The sequence below is a fragment of the Sus scrofa genome, chromosome 2 (genome assembly GCF_000003025.6).
Source record: "Sus scrofa isolate TJ Tabasco breed Duroc chromosome 2, Sscrofa11.1, whole genome shotgun sequence".
Classification (NCBI taxonomy): domain Eukaryota; kingdom Metazoa; phylum Chordata; class Mammalia; order Artiodactyla; family Suidae; genus Sus; species Sus scrofa.
The window spans coordinates 78,516,939-78,538,498 of NC_010444.4; the positions used below are offsets into that span (position 1 = coordinate 78,516,939).

General features: G+C 39.5%; 1 protein-coding gene across 4 annotated transcripts in view; it reads left to right on the forward strand.

The window, feature by feature from the left end:
- RNF130 (ring finger protein 130) overlaps nt 1-21,560 on the forward strand; it is a 154,318-nt gene that overhangs the window by 1,221 nt on the left and 131,537 nt on the right. The gene's annotated exons all lie outside the window — the stretch shown is intronic.

Below are 21,560 nucleotides of genomic sequence, written 5' to 3' on the forward strand. Positions count from 1 at the left end.
TTACTGTAATTTGACGCCTGAAAAAAATCTCACGTTGTGAAGAATCCGATACCAACTGGAACCTGTAGCCAAGTCTTCAGGTCACGGGAGTCTACCAAAGGGGAAAAATAGGTAAAATTTTCAAGAGCTGTCTTTGAAGCCATTTGCTTTACACTCATGTCTACCTATAAACACAGGCTCTGTTTAATTATTTCGTATAGTAGATGTATCTGTATAAATTTCTGGTCATGTTTTAAAGGAGACGTTCCCCACACTGTAGAGCATGATTTTGTTTTTTAGCCCACTGTGAACTTTGTGGAAAATGTCTGCTGTCTTCTCCACCCTACTCTCACCCTGAGAATGCTGAGAGGGGATTTTTTTTTTTTTTTTAAGCTGCTATTGAAGTTAAGATGATCTAAACTAGACACCCTAAATAAGGTAATGGTGTTTGTTTTTATACTCTAAACTGTTAAAACATCATGCCCCCTCTGAGATTTGTATTTGAATGCTCAAGTGCTAAGCTGTTGTCTTTGAGGCAGTCTAGCTGAGGAAGAAGAAAAGGATCAGGTGAGGCTTTCCCTTAGCCTGTTCCCAGTTTATATTCGCATTTTAAAAGTTCATTTTTATAACAATAATCAGGGGCTTAGGGTGCATTTCTTCACTTTGTTAAATACTGCAGTTAGGGTCCCAGCTTGCCCACAGAAACAACTTTGGCCTTTGGTTCATTCAGTAAATATTTGCTTGCCTCTGCTGTGCCAGTCACTGTGGTTGGGACACATAGCATTGCCAAATTATGGCACTGACAATGGTAGTCTATTTTCTGGTGCGGAGATCTGTGAGGATCACGTGGAAAGGGAGGAAGAGGAAGAGAGAGAGGCGAGCTGTTCTGGAGCAAGAGCCAGCCCGGTGCAGTATTTTGAAATCTGTGGTTTGTTTTTGGGGCTTAGTTCCCCCAGGCACCCCAAATTTATGACCCTCGTTTTAGGTACTTGCCTTCAAAGTGTTCCATGTTCTGAAACCACTTGTTGCTCTCCTGACACTCCAAACCAAAGCTCCATCCTTAAGAAAACTTGTTTTCGATGTTTGGATAGAAGGGTATTGGGAACTAAAGTGCGCTGACGTGTGGATAAAAGTTAGTCCTATTCCCTTTTCAGTGGGGAGGTGGCATTAAAGGATTAAAGGTTCTGAGTCTTGAAGAAAAGTAATTCGACTTTTTAGCCTGTTTCATCTGCAAAATGGAATGATGAAATATTTACTCTGTAAGGTTGTCAAAAGGCTTAAACGGTTCCTGCATTCTTAAAAGAGGAGACTTGTTAACCTAAGTGAATCTCTAAATTGGTGGGATTTTAGCCACTGCATCAATGTGAACACTTTGGGGCAGTGTGTGGAGACTGAGTCTGCGGTCTCCCTTGAGTGTCTCCTCTTCCTCTGCTCAGTTCTCTAGGGGCTCATTTTGTATCTGCACAACATGAGGTTGCTTCAGGTTTTCTCATGTGCTGGTGGTGGGATCCTGCAGGTGGTTTGAATCTAGCTTTATACTGAAGGGTCCAGCAAATACTATTTGAAAATCTCCTGCGTACCAGCCTCCATCCAAGGCACTGGGGAAGAGGGAGCGGTCACAGCAGTGAACAAAACAGATAAAAATCTCTCCTCTTCCTGAAGCTCACAGTCTAGGCTGTGGGGAGTTTATAAGTTAATTTACCTGTAAATTTTCAGAACCTGTGGATTAACATGAAATACAAGATGTTTTTGTCCTTTTGCAGCAGGAATTTAGGAATGTTTTTTTAAAAACAAGAATGGTAGTAGAAATCTGTTAAAATTTTTCATGTTTAAGAAAATGGCTTGTGTCAATTATACCTCAGTTTAAAAAAAGAAAATAGCTTAAACTTTGAATAATATTTGGGTATTTCACATCGTATTCTTTATTGAGTTTCAGATTTCATATTTTTAGAAAAATAATGAGTTCTTTCTGACCCTTACACAGATAATTTTAAATTGAAGAGAATTCTTGACATACGTATTGAGGACTTACTGATGGCAACACTACACAAAGTGATGTTCAAATTACAAAAAAAAAAAAAAAAAAAAAATAGAATTCCTGGCAAAAAAACAGCTGTGGTCAATAGATGGGAAATTAATGAAAATTCATTTTGAGGACCAGTGTTTGGTAGAAGACAGTAAAAACCATTCTTGTTATTTTGCACTGTTAACTATCAATTAGGCATGTTAACTATCAATTACTGAGCAAGATTTATTTGTCCTATATCTTTAAAGGGCAAGTTGGCAATTTTTTCCTTAGATGGTACTTTAAAAGTACATTTTGGAAAGTGTTAGACTTTATAAAATATTTCATAAACAAGTGTTGTACTTTGGAAACATATTCTTTGTCAGTAAATAGAATGCATTTGTAAATGGAGATTTGTTTGGTGGCAACAAATTTCATATTTTAACTGATACTTCATTTTTAGAAATGGACTTTTGAAGGAACATGTGTTTATGCACAGATCGTGGTTGCCCACGGTCAGTTTCTTATTAATAACTTACTCAAAGGACGAGCTTAGATCTAGAACCAAAGGTAGACCAGCCTTTACTGTGAAGCAGACATTGTAAATGTGCTTTATGTGTGTGCACACTAACTTTTTGTTTGAGCCTAGAGTGGGGGTTGGGAGAGGAGAAAGCCCTTGTTGATGATGTCATTTTATATGCAGATGTGCTGGTGAGAAGAATTTGGTAACAGCCACTTTTTGCTTTGCATAGAAATGTTCAGGATTGGATGTTACAGCCTCGGGGAACAGATTTACCAAATAATAAATTTTTGGGGGGGCCATCTTGCTGATTATAAGGGATATAATAACATTAAAAAAAACTATCTTAGGTTTTTATGTTTTATGTGATTCTCTTGGATGAAACCATTAAACTTGAACTTGGTTTTTACAGTTCTGATAAGGAGTGAAGGAGATTGATGGTGGAGACAAGATTTTGGATGAAAGGGGCCATATAATGTTAGATTTCATAATGGCAAAGGCAGGGGCTCCTGGATATAGTTAGAGGTTTCAAAATATTCAGAGAAAAAGTAGGTATGATGCTGGAAACACAGACTCTGAAAGGAAAGAGAATTCAGAAGGAGCTGGAGGCTCAAAAAAACCAAATTTTGGCATAAATTAGATAACCAAGCAAGAAGATAAATGAAGTGTGTGTATATGTGTATATATATATATATATATAAAATATATGTATATAAAATAAATAATATTTGTATTGAATCGGAACAATTTAGAGTTTAACAATTTAGAAAATATTTTCACATACTGTATTTTTCTCTTGTTTTTGAATGATCTATTAGCATATAAATATTTGAATTTTTTTAAAAAACATTTGACCTCCTCCCCAAATATCCATCCTGCTGCTCTCCCATTTCTCTCTCTATGGCAAAGTGTCATCTATACTTGCTGCCTTCAATTTTTCCTTCTGCTATTCTTTATATTGTGAAGGTCTTTTATTGTACCAGAATTTTGATAAAGACAGGACATTTAACTGAATATTGGACTACAGGATCCCTGGGATTTCAGTGTATGGAATGGTGAGCTGAAACTAAGAAAAAAGTTAATAGGAATAAATATGTAGTCTTGAAATTGGGTTAAAAAAAAAAAAAGCTACAGCGAAGAGAGTTGAGGGGAGATAAAGCTTAGAGCTGCTTGTCACAGAACAAAGCCTCTGAGCTGTCACTGACCAGTCAGTCTAATCTTGCATGCACTTGGGCATCTGGATCCTGGTCAGCACTGATCCCGCTTCATTATAGGCCACACATGCCTTTAGTTTAGTTCTGAATATGAGTTTTAAGAGATTAGAGTTCCCATTGTGGCTCAGTGGTTAACGAACTCGACTAGTATCCATGAGGACAGGAGTTCGATCCCTGGCCTTGCTCTGTGGGGATGGGGATCCAGCATTGCCATGAGCTGTGGTGTAGGTCGCAGATTCCACTCAAATCTGGTGTTGCTGTGGCCGTGGTGTAGGCCAGCAACCACAGCTCCGATTCAGCGCCTAACCTGGGAACCTCCATATACTGCAGGTATGCCCCCCGCCCCCAAAAAAGATGAATGGACTACAGAGCATTGTTTTGATCATTATAAAAGGGAATTCCACCATTTGAAGGAATGTTAGATTAGATAGCGTCTAAGATCCCTCATCTTGAACAAGATGTGACTGTAAAGTAGTAAGACAGATCTCGTTAAACAAACTCACCAGAATACACCCATTAAGAAAATTGTTCTTTTCACACCAGTCACATGAGCATGTGTGTGTATACATACGTATTGTGAAATAATGAAAAGTTTAAACACATTCAGAATTTGTTTTGGAGTTCCCGTTGTGGCGCAGTGGTTAACGAATCCGACTAGGAACCATGAGGTTGCGGGTTCGGTCCCTGCCCTTGCTCAGTGGGTTAACGATCCGGCGTTGCCGTGAGCTGTGGTGTAGGTTGCAGACAGGGCTCGGATCCCGCATTGCTGTGGCTCTGGCGTAGGCCGGTGGCTACAGCTCCGATTGGACCCCTAGCCTGGGAACCTCCATATGCCACGGGAGCAACCCAAGAAATAGCAACAACAACAACAAAAAGACAAAAAAAAAAAAAAAAAAAAAAAAAAAAGTTTGTTTTGTGAGATTATCTTGAACAGTTTTAAAAAATGGTGCAACATATCAAATCTTTGTCTTTTCTGGACAGATTTGAATTTTGACAATTGCAAGTTATTTTTGAAAAGGCAGTTATTTTTTGTGTGTGCTTGTGAATTCTCTTTTTAGGTAATCCTCAAAGAAGTCTGGTAGTGTTTGGGGCCGTGTCCACATAAGTGGGCTGGATGGATAGTCCCCAGAGCTGGTTCTTTTAAGTGTAGCAGCCTGGACTTATTTATAAAACGAAATTAATTTTTTCAGGATCATCAACATTTGTTTTGTTTTATCATCTTTGGAGTATTTTATGCACTAGACATTGATTATTTTCTATAAATTGTAGTAAGTATATCTTTCTTTACTGTTGGAAGAAATTTTGAATAAAGGGAACCATTCAAATGTCAAATGTCAAATAAATTAAAAAGTCCTTAATAAGCACCTACTTTGTGCTTGAATTATGCAAGTTCTGTGGTGTGTGCAAGAGACCTGGTATGTAATTCCTGCCTGAGAGAATTTAGTCTTCTTGCTGAGGAGATCAGCCTTGTCTGGATGGCACAGATAGGACATGCCATTGTAGAAGATGGTGCAAGCTGTCTGCAAACTCTGTGCGGGGGTCAGCCACCTGTTACTGTAAACAGAGTTTATTGGAACACATCCCTGCCCATTCATTCGCATGTCGGTGGCTGCTTTCAAGCTATACTGGCAGAGTTGAGCAGTTATTGCAGGAGCCTGTATGACTGCCAAGCTTAAACTACTTATTCTGTGAGACCCTTTAAGAAAACTTTTGACAATCCCTGTTCTAAAGGTTTAATTTTGTCTTAGTTTTTCCTGTTATAACCACGTTGTAGATTTATGGATGAGAATATGATTCCCAAACTGTGAGCTCCTGGAAATTAGTGATAACGTCTTCTTTGTTTCAGCCAAACACCTAGGACTGTGCCTGGTACTAGCAAGCCACTGTATTATGTGATTATATTTAATCTTGTGGTACTTGGTCTGGTAGTGAAACTCATAGCAGGTGCTAGAAGCTGTATGATGGGATAGAAGATGGTGGAGTGTTGATGGACAAAATATACTATATACCCTCTTTTATGCTAGATCGTAAACGGTACCAAGACCAGTGAAAAATTTTTTGGATCTGTAGTGTAGAGAAGTTTCATTGAAAATGCGGAAGTTGAAGTCAAAGTTAATGAGTTCTGCTTTCAGCTATAGTGGAATAATAGACACCAGGTTTACCTTGCCACCTCAAGTGACTGGAAAATCTGACAAAGTTATGAAGCAGCAGTTTTAGAAATAGGTCAAAAGGGGGAGTTCCCGTCGTGGCGCAGTGGTTAATGAATCCGACTAGGAACCATGAGGTTGCGGGTTCGATCCCTGCCCTTGCTCAGTGGGTTAACGATCCGGCGTTGCTGTGAGCTGTGGTGTAGGTTGCAGACGCGGCTCGGATCCCGCGTTGCTGTGGCTCTGGCGTAGGCCGGTGGCTACAGCTCCGATTCAACCCCTAGCCTGGGAACCTCCATATGCCGCGGGAGCGGCCCAAGAAATAGCAACAACAACAACAAAAAAGACAAAAAGACAAAAAAAAAAAAAAAAAAAAAAGAAATACGTCAAAAAACGGCACATGACAGTAATCCCCGAGAGAAAGGAAATAAACAGTAGAGCTCTGTGATTGCCTCAGCTTACCACCTGGATGGTTTCCATGCTACAGCACCGGGAGCAGGAATCCAGAAAGGATCGGTGGTCTCCTTGAGTTGATGAGATAGAGTTCAGAGCTCAGAGAAGCCAAGCTCAAGGCAGCTTGAATGGGCTTGAATGTGTGAGGAGGTCAAGTACAGAAGAGGAGGGAGCTGCATAGAGAGCAAGCTCTGGAGAGCTGCAAGGGGTCCCTTACAAGCCTTTAGTTGAGTACTGATGTGCATGTTTTTTTTTGTTTTTGTGTTTATTGCTTTTTAGGGCCGCTCCCTTAACCCACTGAGTGAGACCAGGGGTCGAACCCGCAACCTCGTGGTTCCTAGTCAGATTCATTTCTGGTGTGTCACAACAGGAACTCCTGATCTTCACGTTTTATAAAGAACTGTCAGAAATTAGCAGATGGAAGAATTCTTGGAGTTTGCAGAAAGCTGGGAATAGTTCATATTCTCCCTAATCTGAGTGGAATGACCTAATACACAAAGCATAGAATGAGGCCAAATTAGCTTTGGGGAAAAGCCTGTTCTGGACCACCTACCAAAGCTTTGAAGCAAAACTTAAAAGGACTAGATTGATTCCAAGTAACTGGTCCTAAACTAACCTCGACAATATTTAAAGAACTACAACAAGGAGTTCCTGTTGTGGCTCAGTGATTAACGAATCCGACTAGGAACCATGAGGTTGCAGGTTTGATCCCTGGCCTTGCTCAGTGGGTTAAGGATCCGGCGTTGCCGTGAGCTCTGGTGTAGGTTGCAGACCGGCTCCCTTGTTGCTCTGGCTCTGGCCTAGGCTGGCAGCTACAGCTCCAATTCGACCCCTAGCCTGGGAACCTCCATATGCTGTGGGAGTGGCTCAAGAAATGGCAAAAAAAAAAAAAAAGACAAAGAAATAGAACAAAATCCAGCTCCCCAAATCATGAAATCTAAGACCAGCATCTAACCAAAAATGAGTAGGCAAGCTAAGAAACAGGAAAATATGACCCATAACCAGACAGAAAACAATCAGTAGAAACAGGTACAGAAATGGGGCAAATGATGGAATTGCAGATAAGGATGTTAAAATAGTCATAAATATACTCAATTTGTTCATGGAGGTGAGAGAAAACATGAACTTGATTAGGAGAGAAATGGATCTAAAAAAGGCCCACATCAAACTTCTACCTGTAAGCTCAAACCTGAAAATGTGTTGGATTTATATTGATAGAGAAAAAAAGATGAAAGTATCCTGAGAAGATGCTAGTTCCTGCTTTGGTATTCTTTGTTTATGCCAGGCAGTGATGTAGTTAGCATACATTGAGTGCATACTGTGTACCATGAATGGTGCCAAGTATTGTACTTGGATTATCATTTAATCCTCCTAACATCTCTGGGTAGTACTGTATCCTCATTCTGTGGATGGAAATTCAAAGCATTCTAGTCTCTCACTCTTAGTGCTTGTTTTCTTTATAGCACTTAACAAGGTTTGAAATTATATATCTCTTGTTTGTTTCTGAAGGCAGAGATCCTGTCTCTGTGTCCACTTGTGTATATTCAGTGCTTAGTGTGGAACCTGGAACTGTTGGACGAATTAAATGAGTGAGGTAATCCATCAGCTGTGTGCCGGAGGGGATTCGGTAGGGCTGGGACTTGATGTAGGTCTGTCTGACTGTAGAATTCATATTTTAACCACTTCTTTGTACTGTTTCCTAAGTGGGTTTAATAAATTATGATATAGCTACTCGCCAAAATGTTATACAGCCATTAAAGGGGACCCTTGTGGAAGCAATGTGTATCCTACAAAAGTAAATGTATAGTGATTGAGTTGTGACTGTTGTAAATATGCTAATAGGACAGGGACTCAGAGTAATATGCAATAATAAAAATGGTTGGGTTACATTAATTGGATCATGGGTGACATTCCTCGTTTTCTTTCTTTTATTTTTGAAATTTAAAATTTTTAATACAAAACCTTCATAGAAGGAAAGTCGTATTCATTAAAGGCAGCAAGTAATTGTCTAGAGGTTGATATCGTTAAGTTCATTCCCTAGCTTCAAGAAGAATGGAATGAATTCTAAGCAGTGCTTAGAATGAGTAGAAAACTGGAAGATACTAGGAATATATTGAAAAGGCATGTTTTTCCCCAGTAAGAAAACAGGAACTCCAAGGCCAAGTATTCTTGTCTTAATGTGATACAAGCTAAACTGTAGCATAATTTTGAGCAGTTAGTGGATCCTAGAAAGGGAAAGAGAACCTTTCCCAGGATTTAGCTTTTCTATAATTTTTATTTTCTTTATTTTGTGGCTACACTCATGGCATATGGAAGTTCCTGGGCCAGGGACTGAATCTGAGCACAGCTGCTACCTATGCTGCCTCAAAGCCAGATCCTTTAACCCTCCATGCTGGGACAGAGACCAAACCTGTACTTCCCAAGCAGCCTGAACTGCTGCAGTTGAATTCTTAACCCACTGTGCCACAGTGGAAACTCCTTTCTATAATATTTTTTATAATAATGATATTAATGCTTTTATTGGTTTTGTTGGTTCTCACTTCTAAAAATCAATCTGTAATTTAAGCATGAAGACTTAATCATGGGTAACTCCCATTTTTCAAAAGTTTGTTTTACGCCACTTTGTTATTACGAAAGAGCTATATTAGTACCAATTTTTGATAACCGAAAGAAATCTGAAGCGGATTTTTGCTTTTATGAAAAAAAACCAAGAGGCGAAATTAGCATTCAGCATTTGTTTTATAGTCAGACAAGCCAGTATAGAAGCAGCCGCCCCCAGAGCAGCAAGAGTGACCCTGCCAAGCTCTTTGCCCAGGAATGACACCCAGTACCTCCACATTGAGCTGCCATAGCTGTGAATGGTGTGTGACCATCTATGCTCTCTCTCGATTTATTTTGTGCATCCATTAGCAAGATGTGTCCTAAGGTAATCGTCCCTTTTTGCCATTATGTCTTATGAAAGGTTTCACAGGCACTCCGTGATTTTCTATAGCAGGGAAACCTGTATGGTTGCAGAACAGAAAGGAAATGTTACCAGCCTTCAGAATACACAATTCTAAATGGATGATAAAGCTGGAGAAATGGAAGAGAGAAAAGAGATGTTAGGGATAGGTGAGGGCAAGTGTCTTCATCTCATCTCACAGGTGTATATAATTATAATTATATAATTATAATGCTACAGTTATATACACCAGCATATAATTGTAGCAACTAGAAAGGTTTAACCACTGTCGAAAATAATGAAATAATAAAAATCAGAGAGGGATGATGGGAAGCATGAGTGAGCACGGTCCTAATTCCTAACATCATAAATGAATAGATAATGTCTCAAGTTGAAACACCAGAACATAATGGCTATAAGAGTTTTTAGAACTAGTGGAAGGTGACCACCAGAAGAACTTAAAAAGCAAATAGTTAAAAGTGGTTTCCTCTGGGGACTGGGGACCATGGGGTGAATGGGGTAGGTGCGGATGGATGGGTTTCTCTTTTTTTTTTAATCTGTATATACAGTGTGATTCCTACTCTTTCCCCTTGCGCACTGCAACACACTGCAAATGAATTCTTTCCTCCCCTTCTTTTTCCTTTGAAGAAGCTCCCTATTTTCCCAACATCCGAGCTCTTCTCCAACTCCAGTGACATGCCATGGAGTGTAGGAGTCTGCAGAAAGTAAGCACTGTCTCAGGAGATCTCCTTAGTAAGCACTGAGATAGACTGAAATCAGGAAATGCTGCCATTGAATTAACTGTTTTTATTTCATAAACAGATTTGAGTTCACTGACCCTAAAATAACTACTTATAGCAGCTAATACGTTACCTGGCTCATAGTGTTTCCCTTCTCTCTGGCGGTTACCTCCCTTCCTCATCTGTTGTGGTAAGCCTTCTCTCAGCATTAATTGAATTAAGCATGGTGTGATCCTGTCCCTAGGCCCCCATTGGATAGAGTGGGTTCTTTTAGCCCCCTCCTGGCTTCTCACTTCTCTCCTTCTTTGTTGTAGATTTCACGATTCTTCATGATAATCACCCCTGTTTTCCTCTATCCTGTATCACACTCACTAGGCAAAATCTCAGTCCTGGATAATACATACCGTTCATCTTTGTGCTTTTATTGCCAAGCAGCTGAATGTTTTTGGAGAAAAATCTTAGAACCCAGCTGACTGAGGTTTGAGATCATAAAACTAAACGAAAATAAATGGATATTGAACAATATCCAGTAACCTAAAAAAGTTTTCGTATAAAGAAATGAGAACAATCTGTGACAGTAATTTTTTTCTCTTTTTACATGTCTCCTCTTACCGCTTCCTGTATTTTTACTTTCAGCCTAATCTTTTCCTCTGAGCTCTGGATTCATGTATCTAACAGCCAGTTTGCTATCTTTAACTTAAATATCTCAAGAACATCTCCAGATTGATAGGCCTCAAATGGAGCTTTTGATTTATACATATTTTGCCTTTGTTCCCCAGTTTTTCTCATCATCTCAGTAAATGACTTATACAAATTTAGGAGTCATCCTTGATCTATCCTCCACAATTTACTATCAGAATGGATCATCTCTATGTGACATTTTCACTCCTGCCATCTTAGTACAGGCAACTGCCATCTCTTCCCATTTCTTGGTCTTTCTCCTTTTTAACTTCCATCAATCTTTTCTCCCCAGTGGGCACAATAATCTTGAAGCTTCATGCAGTCCTGTTGCTCCTTGCTTAAAGGACTTCAGTGGCTTCCTATTGTCCTTAGAATGGAAATCTGCACTCCTTTCTTTTTTCTTTTTTTTTGTCTTTTTTTTGCTATTTCTTGGGCCACTCCCCTGGCATATGGAGGTTCCCAGGCTAGGGGTCGAATCAGAGCTGTAGCCGCCAGCCTATGCCAGAGCCACAGCAACTTGGGATCCTAGCCGCGTCTGCAACCTATACCAGAGCTCACGGCAACGCCGGATCATTAACCCACTGAGCAAGGGCAGGGACTGAACCCGCAACCTCATGGTTCCTAGTTGGATTCCTTAACCACTGCGCCACAACGGAAACTCCCTGCACTCCTTTCTGTAGTAGATGAGGCATTTGCTACTTGGTCAGGCTCCAGCCTTTCCCTCCCTCAGGCCACCCTATCTAACCCTATAGCTATTCCAATATTCTTTCATTCCTAGGGCCTCTAAGTTTTCTTTACATTGTATATCTTCTGGCTGGCATCCCACCCACCTCTGTCCCCTACTCTTCCACACAGTGTTTGCTGTTTTAATAGAGCATTATGGTCCTTTGGCTCTGTATCATAGACCATTAAAAGGGCAAATGGAGACACGGGGAGGAATTACAGAATCTCGGAACTTAGTGGTCATCAGTGATCATGAAGTCTAGCCATCAGCATGAGGTCTAAACATTCCTGTACAGTGGTTGTACAGCTCAAGCTTGAGCAAGTGAGTGACCGAAACCTACACATTCATCTCTGGAAATAGAATGTTAGAATGTCTTTCTTTCATCTGGAGAAAAATTGGTACAGATATTTGTAGACAGTAGGTAATTTCCTTGTCTGACCCAAGTCCTCTACCCCTTAGGCTTCATGTTCCTGTTTCTTTTGACCTTTCTTAATAGTAAGGCATTGTAAACCACAGAATGCAGTATTCCATTTAAAGGGTGCAGTGAGTTGAATAGTGTCCCACAAAAATTCATGTCTACCTAGAACCTCAGAATGTGACTTTATTTGGAAATAGGATCTTTGAAATCAAGATAAGATCATGCTAGTTGAAGATGGGCTCTAACCCCAGTGACTGGTGTCCTTAAAAGGAGAAGAGAGGATACGGAGAGACATACAGAGGGAAAGGCCATAAGAAGATAGAGCTAGGAGTTCCTGTCGAGGCACAGTGGTTAACATATCCGACGAGGAACCATGAGGTTGCCGGTTCGATCCCTGGCCTTGCTCAGTGGGCTAAGGATCTGACGTCGCTGTGAGCTGTAGTGTGGGTCACAGACACGGCTCAGATCCTGCGTTGCTGTGGCTCTGGCGTAGGCTGGTGGCTACAGCTCGAATTAGACCCCTAGCCTGGGAACCTCCATGTGCTGCAGGAGCAGCTCAAGAAAAGGCAAAAAGACCAAAAAAAAAAAAAAAAAAAAAAAAGAAGAAGATAGAGCTAGACAGATTGGAGTTATGCTGCCATAGCCAGGGGCACCAAGGATTGCTGGCAGCCACCAGAAGCTAGGAGGGAGGCCTGAGGCTTGGGACTGTTTCTCCAGAAGGAGCCAGCTCTGTTAACATCTTGATTTTGATCAAAGAAGATGTAAATAAATGGAAAGATATTCCATGTTCCTGGATTGGAATAATCAATATTGTAAAAATGGCCATACTACCCAAAGCAATCTACAGATTCAATGCAATCCCTATCAAATTACCCATAACATGTTTCACAGAACTAGAACAAACAATCCAAACATTTATATGGAACCACAAAAGACCCAGAATCGCCAAAGCAATCCTGAGAAACAAAAACCAAGCAGGAGGCGTAACTCTCCCAGACCTCAAGAAATACTACAAAGCCACAGTCATCAAAACAGTGTGGTACTGGTATCAAAACAGACAGACAGACCAATGGAACAGAATAGAGAACCCGGAAATAAACCCTGACACTTATGGTCAATTAATCTTTGACAAGGGAGGCAAGAACATAAAATGGGAAAAAGAAAGTCTATTCAGCAAGCATTGCTGGGAAACCTGGACAGCTGCATGCAAAGCAATGAAACTAGAACACACCCTCACACCATGCACAAAAATAAACTCCAAATGGCTGAAAGACTTAAATATACGACAGTACACCATCAAACTCCTAGAAGAAAACATAGGCAAAATACTCTGTGACATCAACATCATGAATATTTTCTCAGGTCAGTCTCCCAAAGCAATAGAAATTAGAGCAAAAATAAACCCATGGGACCTAATCAAACTGAAAAGCTTTAGCACAGCAAAGAAAACCAAAAAGAAAACAAAAAGACAACTTACAGAATGGGAGAAAGTAGTTTCAAATGATGCAACCGACAAGGGCTTAATCTCTAGAATATATAAGCAACTTATACAACCCAACAGCAAAAAAGCCAATCAATCAATGGAAAAATGGGCAAAAGACCTGAATAGACATTTCTCCAAAGAAGATATACAGATGGCCAACAAACACATGAAAAAATGCTCAACATCGCTGATTATAAGAGAAATGCAAATCAAAACTACCATGAGATACCACCTCACACCAGTCAGAATGGCCATCATTCATAAATCCACAAATAACAAGTGCTGGAGGGGCTGTGGAGAAAAGGGAACCCTCCTGCACTGCTGGTGGGAATGTAAACTGGTACAGCCACTATGGAGAACAGTTTGGAGATACCTTAGAAATCTATACATAGAACTTCCATATGACCCCGCAATCCCACTCTTGGGCATCTATCCGGACAAAACTACTTAAAAGAGACACATGCACCCGCATGTTCATTGCAGCACTATTCACAATAGCCAGGACATGGAAACAACCCAAATGTCCATCGACAGATGATTGGATTCGGAAGAGGTGGTATATATACACAATGGAATACTACTCAGCCATAAAAAATAATCACATAATGCCATTTGTAGCAACATGGATGGAACTAGAGAATCTCATCCTGAGTGAAATGAGCCAGAAAGACAAAGACAAATACCATATGATATCACTTATAACTGGAATCTAATATCCAGCACAAATGAACATCTCCTCAGAAAAGAAAATTATGGACTTGGAGAAAAGACTTGTGGCTGCCTGATGGGAGGGGGAGGGAGTGGGAGGGATCGGGAGCTTGGGCTTATCAGACACAACTTAGAATAGATTTACAAGGAGATCCTGCTGAATAGCATTGAGAACTTTGTCTAGATACTCATGTTGCAACAGAACAAAGGGTGGGGGAAAAAAATGTAATTGTAATGTATACATGTAAGGATAACCTGATCCCCTTGCTGTACAGTGGGAAAATAAAAAAATTAAAAAAAAAAAAAGAAATACTTATCCAAGAAAAAAAAATCTTGATTTTGACTTAAGGCCTCCTCAACTGTGAAACAGTAAATTTATGTTGTTTTAAGCCACCAGGTTTGTGGTCAACTGTTATCGCAGCCGTAAGAAACAAATACAAAGAGAAAAACAAAACTGATAACACAATTTGTTTCACCAATTCAGGAGAGAGTAGAACTGCTTTTTTTCCCATCATTCCGAACACCTACCTGGAATCATATAGGTTATTTTGGTAGCGCTAATCACTGACTCATACTGAGATTACTGCTAATTAAACCTTCTATGTCTTAAATGTAAGACATGACACCATAAAACTCCTGGAAGAGAACATAAGCAAACATTTTCTAGTGTAAATCGTACCAGTGTCAGTCCCCTAAAGCAATAGAACTAAAAGCAAAAATAGAACAAATGGGACCTAATCGAACTTAAAAGCTTTTGCATAGCAGAGGAAACCATAAACAAAGCAAAATGGCAACCCCTAGAATGGGAGAAAATAGTTGCAAGTGATGCTGCCAAGGGATTAATTTCCAAAATATACAAACAGCTCATACAACTCAATAACAGTAACAACACAAAAATACAACCCAATCAAAAAATGGGCTGAAGACCTAAATGGACCTTTCTCCAGAGAAGACATCTGAATAGCCAGTAGGCACATGAAAAAATGCTCAGCATCACTAAATATTAGAGAAATGCAAACCAAAGCTTCAGTGAGATATCACCTCATTCCAGCCAGAGTAGCCATCATTAAAAAGTCTACAAATAGGGGTTCCTCCTGTGTGGGTTAAGAATCTGACTGCAGTGGTTTGGGTCACTGTAGAGCCTTGGGTATGATCCCTGGCCTGGCCCAGTGGGTTAAAAGATCTGATGTTGCCACAGCTGCAGTGTAGGTTGCAGCTGAAGTTCAGATTCCATCCCTAGTGTGGCTGTGGCCATAAAAGAAAAAAAGTCTAGAAATAAATGCTGGAGAGGGCGAGAATGTAAGTGTTGCTGGAAATGTAAGTTGGTGCAGACACTATGGAAAACAGTATGGTGGTTCCTTAAAAAACTAAAAATAGAGTTGCCACATCCACATTATCCTGCGATCCCACTCCTGGGCATATATCTGAACAAAATTCTAATTCGAAAGGATATATGCATCCCTGTGTTCATAACAGCACTGTTCACAGTAGCCAAGACTTGGAAACAATTTAAATTAAACATCCATTGACAGATGAATGGTAAAAAAAGATGTGGTACATATATGCAATGGAATACTACTCAGCCATTTAAAAAATGAAATCATGTCATTTGCACCAAACATGGGTGGACCTAGAGATTCTCATACTAAATTAGGTAAGTCAGAAACAAATAAAAATACTGTATGCTATCACATATATGTGGAGTCTAGAATATGGCACAAATTAACCTATCTACAAAACAGAAACAGACTCAAGGACATAGAGAACAGACTTGTGATTGCCAAGAGGTGGGAAGGTAGGGGAGGGAGAGATTGGGAGTTTGTTTAGGATTAGCAGATGCAAACTATTACATATAGAATGGATAAGCAGTGATGTCCTAGTGTATAGCACAGGGAATTGCATTCAGTATCTTGTGCTAAACCATAATGGAAAAGAGTATGAAAAAGTATGTGGGGGGTCTATCTATTACTTCACTGTACACCAGAAACTAACACAACATTGTCAGTCAATTATATACTTTAATGCATTTTTAAAAAACCTAAGTCATTTCATAGGTTGCCTTAAGCTGAATTATTTTGTCTTTATTGGTTTCAGCCTGTTCATTCAGCCTTTTAAGATAATTTTTGAATCCTGATTTGCCATCTAGTCTTTACTCTTTCTAGCAGGTTTGTGTTACCCATGAATGTGATGAGCATATTTTCTGTATCTTCATCTAAGTCATTGGTTCTTAACCTTCTAGGGTTATGGACTCCTGTTAAGACTTTAACGAAAGCTGTGGACCTTTCTGCTGAGAAATACATATTTATGTAGATCTAAGCAAAGTTTTCAATGAGGTTTAAGAGATTCAGCTGCCTCTTGAAGTCTCAAGGTGTCCATGGACCCAAAGTTAAGAATCCTTGCTCTAGGTTATTGATAAAAGTATTGGAGAGTATGAACGATCAGACCCTGGTATGTAGTACGTTGCTATACACCTTCCAAGGTGGTTGACATTATTCCATTGATCAGTACTTTTGAGGGAAGGGGGTGAGCATTTCACAGTTTTCTAATTTACTTTATTGCCTTTGCATTTAGCAGATATTTCTTGGCATTATGATATTATAAATGACATATCAAGTTCTTTGATGGAAAAAAAAAAACCAAATATATTGTATTTACTGTTCACTTGTTCCTGATTTGCTATGTCAGGAACTGTGGCAAGGAAGAAGAAACCAGTCTTTATGGCTTAGCTGTAGTCTGTTTCCTGTTGCCACCATAATCAGTTACCTCAAGCTAGGTGGCTAAAAACAAGAGAAATTTGCATTCCTTGTGAAGGGTCTGAGGGAGAATCTACTATTATCCCTTTTCCAGCTTGTAGGGGCTGCTTGCATTCCTTGGTTTGTGGCCCCTTCCTCCATCCTCAGTATTAGCAGTGAGGTAGGTATGTTCAGAGCTTTCTATGACTCTGGTCTTCTGCCTCTCTCTTCCACATTTAAGACCCTGTGATTACACTGGGCCCATCTGCATAGTCCAGGGTAATCTCTTTAAAGTCACCTGATTAGCAGCCTTAATTTCCTCCTGTCCTGTAACCTAACCTATTCAGAGGTCTCAGGGGTTAAGATGGAAGCGTCTTGGAAGGAGGGCATTATTCTGCCTCCCACACTTAGAAAACCTGTGCAAGCACCCCATGATTACAGCTTTCTCTTCTGTCTACAAATTATTCCTTTAATAATCATTTCTGAAGTTTTACTAAGGATTAATAGTGCCCTTACCAGCCCATAATTTACATAGTTTATCATTTTGTAAATATTGGAGTGCTGTTAACATAGGTTAGTTTTCCAGTATCTCCTCTGCGATTCCTCAAAGGTCTCATCAGTGATGCAGTTTCTCATTTGCATGTTGTCACCAGACTGTAATTCATCTGGACCCGAAATCCTAAACTCATGTGAAACAGCTGCTTCAAATACTCAGCAAATAATTATTAAATACTTTCTGTATGGCAGGCAGGACAAGAAGTTCCTACATGCTCTGTGGTGGAGGAATCAAGGTGAGTCAGCACCTATGTATTGTCTAGTGGTAAAAACAGACATTAAACAGATAATAACTCAAGTAACTATTTAGCAGCAATTCTTGGGGAAAGTATCAGGATGCTAAGAGAGCATAAAGGAGAGAACTAACTCAGTCTCAAATGGTCAGGAAGGATTCTCAGAGGAAATGATGTATAAGCTGAGACTAAAGCGTGAGCAGATATTAAATTTAAGAGGGGCACAGAAAGGAAGACTGAGTGAACATATATAAAGACCAAAACATTAAAAAAAAAAAACCCTTTGGTGTGCTTGAGGAACTGAAGGGCATTTAGAAAGTAAGGGGGAGAGTGGTATAGAGCAGAGATGAAAAGGTGGGTCATTACTTTGGGGACTGTTAGGATTTTGGACTTTATCCCAAAAGGAATTAGGAAACTATCGAAGAGTAGGTTGGTTGGTTAATTTTTTTTTTTTTTTTTTTTTTGTCTTTTTGCTATTTCTTGGGCCGCTCCGGTGGCATATGGAGATTCCCAGGCTAGGGGTCCAATCGGAGCCGTAGCCACCGGCCTTCGCCAGAGCCACAGCAACTCAGGATCCGAGCCGCGTCTGCAACCTACACCACAGCTCACGGCAATGCAAGATCATTAACCCACTGAGCAAGGGCAGGGACCGAACCCGCAACCTCATGGTTCCCAGTCAGATTCGTCAACCACTGCACCACGATGGGAACTCCTGGTTAATTTTTAATTATAGCAAAATACATATAACAAAGTTTTCTAAACCATTTTTTAGGTTAAAGTGCAGCAGTATTGAGTAGATTCACATTGTTCTACAAGCAATCTCTGGAATTCTTTTTGTCTTGAAAAACTGAAACCCCACACCCATTAAACAATTTTCATTGTTTCTCCCCCCCTTTCCCTAGCAGACACCCTTCTACTTTTCTTTCTTTATGAATTTGACTACTCTAGGAATTTCATGTAAGTGAGGTCATAGAGCATTTGTATGCTATAGTATGCACAGAGAAATACACAATCATAAATCTATAGTGAACACATTGACCTAACCCCGAATCTGGCCAAGAAGTAGAGCATTACCAGCTGCACAGAGCTCCCTGGAAGTCACTACTCCTCTTCCCTCCCTTCTCAAAAGTAAATGCTATCCTGACTTTGAACACCAGAGATTATACCTGTTTTTTAACTTAATTATATACATAGAATTATGGTATGTTTTCTATCTTGTGACTAGTTTCTTTTGCTCAAGTCATACTGGTGAGATAAATTCATGTTATTGCATGTAGCAGTAGTTTTGTCAGCCATCCAGTGCATGAATATATCACATTTTATCCATTCTTCTATTGAGGGACATGTGCCTGCTTTTGTTTGGACTGTTACAAATAAAGCTGTTAATTAACATTGTGTACATGTCATTTGTTACACATACATAACATTTTGTTGGGTGTATGCTTAGGAGTGGAGCTGTTCTCTTTCAAACCTGGTGTGTCCAAACAGTTTATCATCTTTCCTCCAAAAATCTGTCCCTCCCCCAGTGTTTGCTTTTTCAGTCAGCACCATCTTCTGCCCAATGTGTTTTGCCAGAAACTGAGACATCTTCTTTAGACCCCCTGCCTCCCATATCTAATGAATTACTAAATTCTGTTGATCCAGATTTTAAAATATCTCTGAAACGTGTCCATTTCTCTCCACATCCGCTGCAACCTTGTCTAATCTCTCTCCTAGACTATGGCCTCCCAACTAGCTTCCCTATGCCCACTGGTGCCTTCTTTAACCCTTTCCCTGTAATACTGGCACACAGACTTTTGTGGTTGCGTGTGTTCATTTATCCCCAATATATGTATTATACTTACAAATGTTAAATCACACTATTGGTTTTCTTTGACATAGTATCTTAAAGCCTAATACTTGGGTTAATAGTTAATAACAATTGTAATAAGTCTGTATTTCTAATCTTCATGGTAATTTCTAATATGGGAAGGGGCTTTCCTCATTTTCTAATATGGGCACCAAATTTGATTAGTTGGTCTTTTTGGTTTTTGTTTCTGTTCTTTTATGATAGCTGAAAAGAGCTTGTACAGGAGTAGAAATGTCAGTTCTCCCAGTTTGGGGTTTTTGGGGGGTTTTTGTTTTTGTTTTGCTTTATTTTGTAGGGATTTTTTTTTAAGGCATATGTCCATTTTATGAGGGACAGTTTAGTAAAAAGTAGGTGGAATCATCTATAAATCCATATAACTGAGTATATGCTATTTTGCAAGAAACTGAAGGAAAAAAAAAAAAACAAAAAACGTGTAAGGGAGTCACTGCCATGCACTTCATTTGTGGGATCACTCTTCATTCAGGTTACCTCAGATACCATATGAGATACACAGCCATCTGGATTGAGGAAAGCAGCCAGTGTTAATCCCTAATTAAATGTCAGTAAACCTTAATTTCTTATTACTTGTAACAGGGATTTTTTAAAAAGTTGAAATACCTTTAGAAAGGTCACTAGACATAAGATCAGTGCACAAACAAAGTGAACTGTACTATATGCCAGAACAATTAGAAAATATGTATTTTTAATATCATTTTAAATGTCATTGGCCCTGAAAACTATAAAATACTGTCATAAGAAATTCCAGAAGATCTCAGTAAATGGAAGGACTCTGTGTTCATGCGTTCAAAGATTTAATATTGTTAGATGGCAGTACTCCCCCAAACTGACCTATAGATTCCACATAACCCTAAGAAAATATTAGCTGGAGTTATATACAAATTGACAAGCAAAATTTATGAGGACCCAGAATAGTCAAAACAATTTTTGAGAAGGACAAAATTAGAAGGCTTACATTTCCTGATTTCAAAACTTAATACAAGTCAGTGTGGCTTGGCATGGACATATAGATCAATAGCATAAAACTGAGATACAGAAATAAACCCTTATATTTGTGATCAACTGATTTTTGACAAAGATGCCAATGCAGTTCAGTGGGGAAAAGAATAGTTTTTTTCAACAAAGGTCCTGGGACCACTTGATAACCAAGAAATCTGAGGAGGAAAGGGAGGAGACCAAAGAAACAAGTATTGTCCCCCAAAGTTAAGTGGTTAGCTGCCTCTGACACTGCTGAGGAGGATGGTATGCTAAGGGCTTGGAATTATTCTTTGCATTCGATGTTGTAAAGTGAAGTGACTAGAAATTTGGAAGAAAGCAAACTATAACATTTTTTAAGTTTGCAAATCCCAGGGCAAAGAAAGCCAGGCAATTACAAATTACTTTAATGGGATGAGAGATTATTTGAAGAAAACAGCATGAATGCACAAGGTAAGAATGGCAGTTTTACTGAGCTGAACTGAGAGACTTATCCTCAGAATAGATTTGCTTTCTTATAAACTCTGAACCCATTTCCAGTGTGCTTTTGCCTTGCTCTGATCATTTTAGTTCTCCTTTATAGGGAAATAAAAGAAAAAAGCTTTTGAGAAATCTTTTCATCCATTGTGTTGTTGCCCCTGAGCAGTGGACCTATTTCCTATTTTTCTTGCTCTGAACAAAACTTTAAAAAAATATTTTAGAAAGGGGATAAAAGAAGCCCCTTTGCTTGTTCCTGTCATTATTGGGAACCTTCACTTCTTTCTGGGATTTTTAGTTTGGGGGAGAATTTTTTTTTTTTCTTTTGGCTGCACCTACAGTATGTAGAAGGTCCCAGGCCAGTGATCAAATCCGAGCTGGATCCTTAACCCAGTGCACCATAAGAGAACTCCAGGGAGAATTTTTTTAAGTCTGTACTGTCATCCTGCAGTTGCCTTTATTTTATATGAGTCTTCCTTAAAATTGAATTTATCTTGTACATTCTTGCTGGTTTCTTCATCTCCTTTCTCATCAAGATGGTTTGTAATTACCCAGCTTTCTTTGCCCTGGGTTTTGCAAACTCTGAAATGATAGGTTGCTTTCTTCCAAGATACTGGTCACTTCATAATCTGAATCTGTGTTAGGTTCTCTGCAGCAGTTTCCCCTGGTTATTCCTGGCAGTTATCCTCTGGGAGATGAAATGAACAG